Raw genomic sequence first — 13,922 nt, forward strand, 5'->3', positions numbered from 1 at the left:
TCAGAGACCCTGGATTTTTTCCTACTTTTGTCTCAATGAATTTGAAGTCCAGTCTTGGTATAGGCTGCCATCTTACTCTGCTTCATCTCCACTGACTAGCCAAGAATTGGCCTCTACCTGCGTTGCTGGACTTCTGCTTCCAAGGAGACTGGTGGTCCTAAGCCAGCCCTGAAATAAAAGAAGTGATTGCGGGATCAAAGCAAATACACTGCAAAAGAAAATCCCATGTCCTCTGATGAGGCTTTTCCAATGACAATTCCAACTCCAGGGAAGGCTATTGCATAGTGAATGCCAATGAGTAGGGCAGGCAGCCATCAACAGGATCCCTGGAGGATACTCGCCCCTCCTAAACTTCTACCTGAGTATCAGTGCACAAGAATATGGGCCCCTTGTTGCCAGATCTTCACATTTTTCAAGAAAAGTCAGAAATCTGGATTTTTATTTGAAAACATAATTTTTTAACTTGACTCAAAGTATCTGTGGGCCAAGTTCAACCAACAGGCTAACCATCTTCTATCTCTAGCTTAGATTCTGTAACATGACTCCAGGGACTCTGACCTCCTGGCCATTATGCTCCTCATAGAGGTCAGAGGAGCTCAGGCTTTGGCACTTCCTGAATAGCCAACGCTATAAGGATGGAGGGAACTGGGGCAGGGGGAAATGCACCCCAATAAGCACCTCTGATAAACCCGACCTTGAAACAAGTTACCAAATGCTGGATGATGCCCAAAAGTGCTAGAAACAAGATGCTTCTTCTAGCTGCCTGCAGTCTAGAGCATTCCAGGTTAGGCCAGAGATTGGGTATGAAGAATCTCTTCCTCAGGGGCACCTCTATGTCTCATCACCTCCTGGATCTCAGCATGCTATTGCCGAGCTCTGCCCCACATCCAAGTTCTAGCATACCCCACTTTATTCTGTACAACAATGCAACTCTGAGTCATTGTGGTCTCAGTAAGTACTTACACTTAGAGAAGGTGACCTTTACAGAAACAAGTTACAGAAAGCCAATAATGATTTTTTTCCATGTGATATTTATTGCATCTCTGATATCCAAGCTTGCAATTTTGACTTTTCTACCTCCAGCTTAAATCTCAGTTGAAAACACCTTCTTATCAGATCTGAGAAGGGATTTACCAACATGGAAAAGGGAAAGACTTGAAATAACTTTAATATTGAACTGGCATTAAATGTATTGGTATTAACTCAGGAACTTTCACTACATGTATACACAGACATAGAAATAGCTATAGATGTTGTATATGTGTGTATATTAATATTTTCAGCTCCATCTGTTGACGGAGCCTAGAAGCAATGACAGCCCAGTAGCAATGAGCATGCTGAGTACTCAAATCAAACTTGGTTTTTAAATGTCATCCTTCACTAAAAGGAACCAGAACTCCTCAGAGAAATAGCTGATTCCATCACTGGGTCAGGAAGGGCACAACTTTTTTTGCCAGAAAATACAAAAATGCTCAAAGAATTACAAGAACAAAAAGAATAAGACCAGCTTGAAGGGGCCCCCACTGGCCAAATCAAGAACAATTTGAGCATCTAAATATATAATGGGCATCACTGTCTAGCAGCTGCAGAGACCCCACACAAGTGCTGCCAATGCCCTGGTGGAGAATTTGAGGCCAATACTGAATTTGTAAACTAAAATAGGTGAAAAATACTTTAGCAATGCAAAGAATTGTGTTGTCTGTGAAAGAGCCATTGGTAGGAAGGGTCATCCAACAGTCTTTTCAACAAGTAAATTCCCATCTGAATATGTGCCAGCCATACCCTACAGGTCTGCAGGCACAGTAAGTGTTGGTAGAGAGCCATATGCTCTCGGACTTTTTAATACTATGGGGCAAGATTATGAAATTATGACCTCTCACCAGTCCACAAACAGAGGCATCCCTAGTCTGTTTTTCAGTGCCCTCTGTCTTCATGCAGAAATATGAAAAGTGGGTACTTGTGACACCACTGTCCAAAGACTCCTTTCTTGCCTGTTGGGACCAACATGACCCCAGATGATCCCTCTACTACTGAGACACTTGCTAAAAACAAACAAAAAACCTGTCATCCTGAAGACTGCTGAAAAGCAGGTCCATGGCCTAAAGGCTATCAAGAGTATGGAGCACTTTGCACTCATCCAGGAAGGTCTGAAGAGTGCATTTGACAAAATGCTATTCATTAGCTGCCCTGTAGCCTCCAGAACAGAAGAGTGACAGGTGTACGCTGCCATGAACATCCCTCCAGAGCCCTTTCTGGTCCAACGGTGTTGGCATGCTACTAAAAGCAATGTGTACATCAAACTGAAGATTAAAAATTAAAACTCACTTTTGCAATGATGACAAATGTCCTGCACCCACCCATGTGTACTCTTGTTGAGACAAGGCCCCCTTCCCTTCTTACTTCAATTTAAATACTAGTTAATGTTGAGTAACTGTGCATTGTAAGAGAAGTGATCAGTACCGATTTTTGTTTTGTTTACTTTGAAATTTTGTTTGTTTAAAAGGAAGGCACACTTGTGATGACTCCATGATAGATAAATTCTTGACTCAAATTGTTGAAAATGCTTCCTGGTTATACTACGGAGAGTAATTTGGGACATATTAGTGGGCTTTTTTTGTTTTTGCTTTTCCCTTTGAGGGGATGTATGAAGCATTTTTTATTTGGTCTTGTTTTTTAATTAACCAGTGGACAGCCCTTGGCAGAGGAGGCTGGATTGATTGCTCATTCCACTGCCTCGATCTAATTTGGAAACCATATTCCCCATCTGGTGCTATTAAGAAGCAGCATAGTCAATGTCTCACTTAATAACATATTCTTTTATGAAAGTTGCCTTCTCTCTCCACTCTTCAGTGGGTCCAGTATTTGAGGAAACTTAGGAAAGTGGATGAAACTTTCATGCCCCTCTTTTCTAGGATGTACCAAAAATGTGACTACGACTTTCAAGGAAATTTGTTTGCCATTTGCTATTTTTTAAGTTATTTTCTAACTTCTTTCACTGGTAAATGAAGAAAAGTACTGCACCTTTTGAAGTTGTCCAAATGGATTGAGTTCACAACTACCTTCCTGTTTTTAAATACGCACACAATATGGGATTACAACCCATTTAATAAAATAGGACCCCAACTCCATATTAATATAAATAACAAATACAAAAGGGAGAAGGGAAACTTTTATTTAAAATAGAATGCCAAACAAAATGTGTAGAAGGAATGATGAAAATAATCACCACTTGGCAAGCATCACAGCAGCAAGTGATGCAGGAGTTGTCAATGGATGTGAGGTTTGGAGGATGGAGGTTTGAGCAACAGGATAATTTCCAAACATCTCTTGGCAAAACACTGATCAAATACAGAGTGGAAATGCTGGCTTTACTTGGGGCTGGGAGACACTAACTTGCCCAGGTGATCATGATTAACATCTTATTGGGACCAGTCAACGTCGTGTGCTTCCTGACACAATGCATTGAGAAGAGCATCATTCCTGTGCTCTTTCTGCCAAAAATACGTGGCTTGAGTCTGATCAGGAGGAAGTATAGGACCAACCCAGATTGGCAGTCATGCTACAGACATGTATTCTTTAAGCTTTGCAAGGACATGAGGATGGGAAAAGACTGATAAACTGTTCCAGATTGAAGGAAATTGATGTGACATGACCACTAAATGCAACACATTTTCTTAGATAGGATACTGGACTAGAAAGGAAAATAAGAGACTGGTGGGACAGTTGGTGAAATCTGAATGGGGTTATGGACTGGATGGTAATGTTGTACCCATGTAGATTTCCTGATGTTCAGAGGGTTGCACAGTTAGCAATGTAGGAGAGTATTCTTGTTTGGGAGAAGTACATGCCAAAATATCTCGTGGTAAGAAGGCATCTGGGTAAAAGGAATGAGGAAGTTCACTGTTTTGTTCTTCCAACTTTTCAGTAGGTTTGAAACCATTAAAAACAAAACAAAACGAAAGGCTTGAAGAAAGTAAAGCAAAATGATGTGAAGAGTAGGTGCCCTCTGAGTACTGGGATTATGCCTAATTTTTTTAATGTTTTGTTAAATTTTGCTACACTTTCCAGATATTCTACAATAAACACATATTTTCTAATTGAGGAACATCATAATAAAGCACACAAAGTGTACCACTTGATTTCTTACTTGCATATACTCGCTGGTCGAGAAGTTGAACATTTCCAACACCATAGCCAGTTCCTTTAGGTGGCTTCCCTGTTTATACTCCACTACCAGAAGTTTCCATTATTCTAACTTCTATCAACTGCTTTTACCAGTTCTTGAATTTCATGTAAATAGAACTATATAATATGTTCTCTTTTGTGTCTGGCTTCTTTTGCTCAAGGTACCTGTGAGAATCATTCATGTTACATCTACCAATAGTTTGCTCCTGTTAATTGCTGTGAAGTATTCCATTGTATGGATATATCACAATGTATCCATTTTCTTCCTGGTGGAAATATAGATTTTTCCAGTGTGGGGCTATTACAATAAAAGTTCTCTGAGCTCTCTTGAATATTTCATTTTGTGGAACTATGCATTTAGGAGAGGAGTTGCTGAGACATGGCGTAGACCAGTGGTCAGCAAACTTTTTCTGTAAAGGGCCGATAAATACTTTAGGCTTTGCAAGCAACACATTCTGCCATAACTAATCAACTCTGCCATAGAAAATACATAAACAAATGGGTGTGCTTGTGAAACAAAATTTTACTTACAAAAAGAGATGGTGGGCTAGATTTGGCCCATGGCTATAGCTTGCTGAACCCTGGTGCAGATGTTTGGTTTGCTTTAGTAAAAATTGCTGAATCGTTTTCCAAAGTGCCTGTCATTTAAAACTCTAAGCAATACTCTACGAGAATTCGATAATTGCTTCACATCCTCATCAACACTTAGAATTGTCAGTCTTTTTAGTTTTAGCCATTGTTATAGGTGTGTGGTATATCTAATTGTAGTTGTAATTTGTGATTCCATGATATTAAGATATTGAACACAACTATACATGTATTTATTAGCCATTTGAATTTCTGTGAAGTACTCGTTCAAGTATTTTGGACATTTTTGATTGTGTTGTGTCTGTCTCAGATTTTTAGGAGACATCCTGGCTATGAATCTGTATTATCTATTCCTGCATAGCAATATTACCCCAAACCTAGTAGCATAAAACGACATCCATTCATTATCTGACAGTTTCTGTGGATCAAGAGTCTGAGCCTGGTTTAGCTGGGCCCTTCCACTTCAGAGTCTCCCACAATGCCACAGTCAAGGCGTTGGTCAGCACTATGATCTCATTTGTGGTTCAAAGGGGGAGGATCTGCTTCCAAGCTTACAGTTGGTAGCATTCAAATCCTTATGGGCTGTCAGCGTGTGGGCCTCAGCTTCTTGCTGGCTGTTTCCTCAAGGCTGCCCTTACCTCCTCGCCATGTGGGCTTTCTCAACATGACATCTTGTCTCCCAAAGCAAGGAGAGTGTCTCCTCAAGATGTATGTTACAGGACCATGCAACATGATCACATACACTAATCACATGCATCCCATCACCTTTGCTGTAGTCCATTGGTTAGAAACAAGCCACAGGTCCCAACAAAACTCAAGGGGTGAGGATTACACAAGGGTGTGAATATCAGGGATTATGGGGACTGTTTTAGAGTTTGCCCGCCAGAGTCCTTGTCAGACACATATATCACACATATCTTCTCCCAGTCTGTAACTTGCCTCTTCCTTTTCTTTGATAGAAAAAAATGGTTTTATTTCAAATAAAATCAAATATCCACTTATTATTATGGATAGTGCTTCTTATGATCTGTTTAGCAATTCATTGCCTACCTAAGATAATGAAGATACTCTCCTATGTTTTCTTCTAGACCAAGGTTTGTCATCGTCGGTAGTATTGACATTGGGGCTGGATAATTCTGTGTTGTGGGGGGCTCTCCTGTGCATTGTAACATGTTTAAAAGCATCCTGGCCTCTGGATTTCAGTAGCGCCTCCTCCCCAGTTGTTACAAGCAAACACCTTGTCAAATGTCTCCTGGGGCCAAAAAGCCCTCAACTGAGAACTAGTTTTTTAGATGCTTTATAGTTTAAGCTTTCAATGGTGTGCCCTCCACCCAAGTTTGTATGGCTGCTTCATATTGTTCCATATGGATATCTAATTTCTCTACAACATTGATTGAAAAGACCATCATTTTCCTCATGAATTGCATTTATTGATTCTGTCTTAAATGCCCATATATATATGAATCTACTTTTGGACTCTCTATTCTGTTCAATTTATCTTCATGATAATAAAACACATTATAGTAGGTTTATGGGAAATCTTGAAATCTGGTAAAGTAAATCATCAAACTTTCTCATTAAGATTGGCTTGGTTACTCTAGATCCGTTGCATTTCCATATATAGTTAGAAACAATTTGTCAATTTTTACACACAAAAAAATCTACTGAGATTTTGATTAGAACTGAATCTGCAGATCAATTTGAGATCATTGTACTCCTAACAATATTGAATATTGCAGTAAATGAATTAATAAATCTCTCATTTATTTAGTTTCTTTTTAATATCTCTCAACAAAATTTTATAGTTTTCAGTGTAGAGGTCTTGCAACTATTCATTAAATTTATTTTCAGGCATTTGATATTTTGTGTACTATTGTAAATGACATTTTTCTAATTTTATTTTCCATTGTTTGTTGCTAGTACACAGAAATACAATTAAAATTTTTTCTATCAACTTTATTTCTGGTGATCTTGGTAAATTCACTTATTAGATAAGATACCTAGTAAATTTGTTTGTATTTTCTCTGTATAGAATTATTTCATCAGCAAATATAATTTAACTTCTTTATTTCCATTCTTTATACAATTCTGTTTATTTTCCTTGTCTTCTTGCCCTGACTAGGATCTCCTAAACAATGTTGAATAGAAGGTAGTGCAAGTTAAAATCCTAGTCTTTTCCCCAAACTTAGAAAATAATTCAATTTGGCAACATCAAGTATTATGACAGCTGTAGATTTTTTGTAGATATTCTTTATTATATTAAGAAATTTGCCTTCTATTTCTAGTTTTCTGAGAATTTTTACTAATTTCCTTGTCTGCTAGTATTATAAAATATTGAAAGAGTTGTGTTAAAATTTTCAGCTTTGGCTACGGACTTTTTATTTGGTTCTTTTGATTTTTGCTGTATATTTTAAACCTACTATTAGATACATTCAAATTAAGAATGGTTATGTCTTCCTGTTAAATTTCCTCTTTTGTAATCGTGAAATGTTTCCCACTATTCAAGTAATATTTTTGCCTCAAAATTTATTTTGTTGGTATTAATATAGCAAGTTGATTATGTTGATACTATGTTGATTATGTTTCCTTTTATTTAAAGTGTGTTCTTTTAAAAACCATAAAGTTAGGTGTTAATTTTTAACCCAGTAAAACAATCTCTGCTATTTAATAGAAATTTTTAGTCAATTTACATTTAAGATAATTACTGATATGGTTGGAGTTAGGTCTATTTGTTTACTCTCTACTTGTCACATCTGTTCTTTGTTATATTTTCTTCCTTTTCCAATTCCTTTTGCCGTTAATGAAGTATTTTAATGTTCCATTTTCTCTCTTCTACTAGATTTTTAGTTTTGTTTTATTTTTAGTGATGACTCTAGAAATTACAGTATGCATTCTTAATTTATTTACATCTACCATAAATTACTACTTTACTTCTTCGTGAATAACTCAAGAAACTTATGACAGTATAACTTCATTTACTCCCTTCTACCCTCTGTACTTTTGCTGTCATATATTTCATTTCTATACAGGCTTTTAATCCTACAAGACACCATTGTTATTGTTGGTTTAAGTAGTCAATGCTCTTTTATATTCAGCCACATTTTCCAGTGTTCCTCATCCCTTTCTTCAGTCCTGTTTCCTTCACAGATTGTTCCTTTCAGCCAGAAGAATTTTCTTTAGTACTTCTTAATTGTAGGTCTGCTGGCAATGATTTATCTAGATCTTTATTTGTTTTCAAGTGTCTATTTTACCTTCATTTCTAATGAATATTTTCACTGGATTAAGAATTCTAGGTTGGTAGGGTTTTTCCTCTCCTTCTTTCTTTCCCTTTAGCACCTTAAAGATACTTCATTGTCATGTGGATTCCAGAGTTTTATTGAAAAGTTTTCTATCAAGGTAATTGTTGTTCCTTTGAAGTTAATGTGTTTTTTATTCCTCTGGCTACCTTAAAGATTTTTTTTCTATCTTTAGTTTTCAGCATTTGCACTGTGATGTATCTAGACTTGACTTCTGGTATTTTTACTGCTTGGGATGCAGAGACTCTTAAATCTGTGCATTGATGTCTTTCATCAGATTTAGAAAATTCAACTATGGCTTTTGTCCCATTTTCTCTCTCCTCTAGGACCTCACATACATATGTTAGATCATTTGACAGTGTTCTTCACAATTCTTACCCACTGGTTTTTAATTTTAAATTCCTCTGTCTCTCTGTGCTTAGATTCGGATAATTACTATTGATCTGATTTTCGGTTCGCTAATCCTGTCTCCTCATTTGTTTAGTGTTCTATTAAACTCATTCAATAACCTGTTTGAAATTTTCAAGTTTAGAATGTCCATTTTGGAGAGAGAGAGATTCCATTTCTCTGTTGCAATTCTCATCTTTTCATCAGTTTTGTTCATAGTAAAACCTTGTCTGTTCAATACAATATTTGGGTCATCAATCTGTCTCTACTGGGTTTTTTCTCTTAATTATGGTCACATTTTCTTGCTTTTTAAAATGCATTCTAACTTTTTTCTTGTATCCCAGAAATTGTGAAAAAGAGTTGTGTAAAGACTGAAGTAGGTGCTTTTTTTCCCAGAGATGGTTTGCCCTTTCCTTCATCAGGCAGACAGGGTAGGATACTACTGATCACCATGATCCAACGAACAATTGAGCTGGGATAAGGCTGTAGATTTTGTTAGACTCCATCGACCTCCAGTTTCAATGTCTCAAAGATGAGACGCGTGCTTGGTTTATTGCAGGCTCCTCTCTCTGACATGATCTTGGCTACTAAGCTCCATGAGACTACAACACACTTTATTCTCCCTTTCAAGTCCAGCTTGCACCCCTCTCATTACCAATGCACTCATTAAAAAGCCATGTGAAGAAACCAGCAGAGAAAACTGTCTTTGTCCTTAGGAATCCCCCAGATTTGAATCTTTCACAACAGACCTCAAAAGTCCTACCGTTTTTCTTTATCCTAACAGAGTTCCTCTGCGATGATGAGTCCAGTTCTCAGCTCATGTACACATTGTCAAATGCCTCAAAGAGGAAAACAGCTACAGATCTACATTCATGTAGAAAAAGATCTTTCTACTCTGGAATTCAGTTGCTCTATACCCTTTCTTATCCACAGTATCCACAGCCATTTTTAAAATATGTCATTTTATAATTCATCTAGTTTCTTCTGTTTGTTGTGGTAGGAACAATGGTCTGCTGCCACTTTCTATATCTTAACCAGAAGCAAAAGTCAAATGTGCATTAGTTTTATGATCAGAGAAAAGAAAGTAATTCTCAATCAAAAGTATTAATTTATGAGGCCGGCCCAGTGGCACAGTGGTTCAGTTCTCACATTCCGCTTTGGTGCCCAGGGTTCACCAGTTCGGATCCTGGGTGTGGACATGGCAGCGGTTGGCAAGCCATGCTGTGGCAGGCGTCCCACACATAAAGCAGAAGAAGATGGGCACGCATGTTAGCTCAGGGCCAGTCTTCCTCAGCAAAAAGAGGAGGATTGGCAGCAGATGTTAGCTCAGGGCTAATCTTCCTCAAAAGAAAAAAAGTATTCATTTACATAAAATTTCCAAGATACATCATGTACAAAAATTTCTGCAAACATTTTGGCATTAAAGATTCATTTTGAAAATATCAGTAGTTGTAAACACAAAGTAATTTCTTCCAGTTGTGGCTCACCTAACAACTATTTCTAATTCTCTTCCCCTTTCATCACCACTATTGGGTTAAAAAACTAAACTAAATACCCACTTTCCAAGTTTCCTTAGCAACTAGTGGTCACTGGACACCGTTCTGATGCATCCCCCTTCTCGCCTTGAATGCAGACATTATATCTGTGTTTGTGGCAGTCATTTTTGATCATGAAGCACAAGCACGAGAACAAAAGGCAACAGACTAAGCATGACAGGGTAAAAATACATAAAGAGAGTGAGTCTCTGACGGCATTTTTGAGCAGCTAAACTAAAGCCAGAAACGTACTTCAAGAACACTTTATAAGTGAGAAAAATATCCCTTATTAAGAGTCTGTGAGTTTAATTATTTACTTGTAACTCAATGCATTGCTAACAGATACTTCAATTCTGTTTCAGTAATTCAATAACCAACACAGATTTGTTGAATACCTGTAGTATACACGATGGTTTTATTAAGCTTTTGTTTAACACAGTATTAAAAGAAGTTCACAGGATGATTCCTACTCAGAAGATCTATACTATCTTTCAAATTAAATAGAGAAATATATCAGGAAATATTAAAATATGAACACATGATGCGTAATAGTCCCATTTCAAATAAATGATACAATAATGGACAACTGATATTTCTAAATGTAATTATTTTCCCTATTCCTTATGTGAAAATAAGTATTCCCTGCCTGGATATTGAAAGTGAAAGGACTCATTTAACCTGAAGATTAAGGTTAGTACTATTCACAAGTGAGAAGACAGCTGCTTTCATGGAAGGATTTAAGGGCCACTTAAAGACCTGTATAAGTGAAGCTGAATTCCTCAGCCTGCCTGTCCCAGTGTTTTGAAAGCCCACTGTTAAAATCATTCTTTGGAATTAGGGAATTATCCAGAAGTGGTCCTGGTTAAAGCAAATATCTTAGCATGAATGTGTAACATTAATAATCGTCATTAAAGATTTTGTGTGCCAGGGTCCTAGCTGAAAGCAAATCTCTGAAGGATTTAGATGACAAAGGCGTAGAATTTGAAGGAGGTTTGCAAAGAGAGATTGGAAGGCAGTTTTGGAAGGGGAAGAACATTTCCTGGGAAGTCAAGTATTTTTATGTCTTCAGGCTGCCATAACAAAAGCCGCAGCAACAGAAACTTATTTGCTCAGAGTTATGGAGGCTGGAAGTCCATGATTAAAGTGCTAGCAGATTGTTTCTGGTGAGACCTTTCTTCCTGGTTTTTAGACGGCAGCCTTCTCACCATGTCCTCACTTGGCCCTTGCTTGGTGCTGGTGCATTGGAGAAGCAATCTCCCTGGTGTCTCTTCTTATAAGGACACTACTCCTATAGGATCAGGGCCTCACCCTAATGAGCTCCTTCAAACTTAGTTACTTCTTTAGAGGTCTCTTCTCCAAAAACAGCTGCATAAGGGGTTAGGGCTTCAACATATGAATATTGGGGAGACAAAAACATTCATTCCATAACACCAGGGACCCCACAACCAGGGAATACATGAGATTTTGAATGTTGAAGAGAAGGAGCAAGAGAAAATCATACAGAAGGCATGTGGCATAAAAGAATGGTCCCTGGCTTGGGGACCAGGGTTCTGGCCCAGGCACTATCACCAACTTACTGTGTGATGGGCTATGGCTCAATCACTTTGCATGTGTTCAGTTAAAAGGAAAAGAGTTAGTGAGTGATCTCTACGATCAAAAATATAATGAGGCAGCTATCGAAAGAGGCAGCATGGCCCTTAGATCAAGGAAGCAGATCCCTGCCACTGGTCCCATGCTTCAGGATCCAGTGCTCTGGAGTGCCTTCCATGAAGGAAGTCCCTCTCTGAAGCCTGGCACTTGCTGGGGCCAACCTTTCCATCTGCACTTGGTGTCCCAAGCCCAGATCATGGCCTACATGGGTCCCAGTCCTCATTTCCTCTCTCGAGAGGACTCTCCAGCCCTCTACCTCATACGTGGGGTAGAGCAAAAGCTCTAGAACCCATGCTTGTGGAGTCAGCCCCAGCCACATAGAAGGACCTAGTCCCAGGAGGGCAGCCTAGAGGCAGTTCCTCCCACTAGCCTGCACAGTAGTTCTTTCACAGGATCACATGAAATCAGGCCACCAGAATAGTGCTGAGACACTGATTTGGGTGACTCTCACTCATGTAGGACACAGGACAAAAGATCTTCACATGCACTGATTGGAAGATAAACAAAGCTCTTCTCTACCCATCATCCTAAGTCTTCATCAATAAATCACTGTAACTCACATGGGTCCGTGAACTTTGTAATATATTGTTTAATCAAATTGTTTATATAGATGAGTGCCTTGGAAAAAGATTTTCCCATAGCCCCAGACACCTTAGGAGTTGCCCTAGAAAGAGGCATACCTACTTTATATTTTGTCTGAAGCCATATCTGGCTAAGAGATTAGAGGAATCAAAGGAGATAAGAAGTAATGGTGGGCAGGTTGCCAGAAGAGGAAATCCTGGCAGCTAGAATATTGCTCAATCTTCGGAAAAAAGAAGAGCAATTTTGGACCTTTATATATCTTTGTTTCTTTTATATAACAGAACGATAAATGAAATTGAATCTCAAGGCCTAACATTAATGACTGAATGTGGAGCCCCTCAGCACTGATCTCACGTGTGCTTGCTTCTTCCTCTGTAAACAGCCTCTCAGCTTCATCTTGACCGTTGAACTGTAGAGTAGGCTGCTTAAGTTTGGTTTCCTACCTCTCCTCTTACAGGGCAGATAGAGCAGAAAAAGCAGCTAGACACTTCTTAGAGGGTCATTTCTAGGCCTTAATTGGACTGGTGCTATCAATGTTTTCTGGTGTCCAAAAGCCTTTGGAAACAGTGCTGGTTATCAGTTGATCACCTTTCAGCTCCAATCCACCCTTCATTACCTGTTCTGCAATGTTGGAGCTGGACCATTTAAGCATTTCCCCTTTGCAGCAAGTGTGATGTTAAGCATTGTCAGTCAAGTGCTTTAGAGAGGCATTGCAGGAGGAAGGGCCTTCTCTTCCTGGTTCCAATATATTCATCTCATTAGACAGCTACATGCAAATGGTCTTTTTCTGCTGTGCCAGATGGGTCAGCAACATGCGGCACCTTCCAGTGGGCATCTTCCCTCACCACCTACCACAGGAAGCTGTGCAGCAGAATGCCTCTGACGGGCCACCTCACCATCACAAGCTGCCCCTAGTTCACTCCCCTTAGCACCTTCAGAGTCTGCTTTCCAGTAAAATGCTAGCAAATTCTCATTTTCTAGTGCCAAACTTACAGCACTCAGTGTGAACATTTTCATCCAGCAATAGATTCTGCAAATGGCTTAAGAATATAAAAATAGAGATAAGCCTTAGGGAACACCTACATTTCTCAACATATTTGCACCATTCTTATTCCCCAGAGGAAGAAAAGCTGGGAGAAATTAAGGCAGGGCAGTACGTGCTCCCTAAGCAGACCTTGGCAAATGGACTATTAATCTGGCTCTTAGATTACCTGAAACTTCTGGCATACATCCGGATGCGAAGATCATTTGGGAACACTTTCTATGTATCAGGCACTGTCCTAAAGACCTTACTAGAATGAAGCTCATTTAATTCTCACCACCACCATAGGAGGTCGATCCAACTATTAGCCTTGTTCTCAATGAGGTTAAATAACTTGGTTGAGGTCTACAAGTGGCAGAGCTTGGATTTCAACCTGGGCATTCTGGCTCCAGAACACACACTCTTAATCACTGATAAAGTCAGGTATATGGTGGTCAAGCTCAGAGTGTCTTTGGACGGGATCCTCAAGGCAGCGCTTAAAAACTCCCACAGTAGCCTAGCCACCCTGTTTCCCATCACATTCAAATGGCTACACTCCAAATCTGTTTACACCCAAAGAGTCACTTTCTCCACTTGGGATGTCACAAACCCAGACTGTCATACTGAGTTTAAACTCATGATCATTCATCTCAAAGGGATACTCAACTCTCCCCCACC

The 13,922-nt window shown here is 39.0% G+C and overlaps 1 pseudogene; it reads left to right on the forward strand.

The window, feature by feature from the left end:
- Positions 1-2,232, forward strand: part of LOC124240739 (cell division control protein 42 homolog) — a 72,890-nt pseudogene extending 70,658 nt beyond the window's left edge.
- The last annotated feature ends 11,690 nt before the right edge of the window (positions 2,233-13,922 follow it).

This window comes from Equus quagga, chromosome 6 (genome assembly GCF_021613505.1).
Source record: "Equus quagga isolate Etosha38 chromosome 6, UCLA_HA_Equagga_1.0, whole genome shotgun sequence".
In the NCBI taxonomy this organism is placed as follows: Eukaryota; Metazoa; Chordata; class Mammalia; order Perissodactyla; family Equidae; genus Equus; species Equus quagga.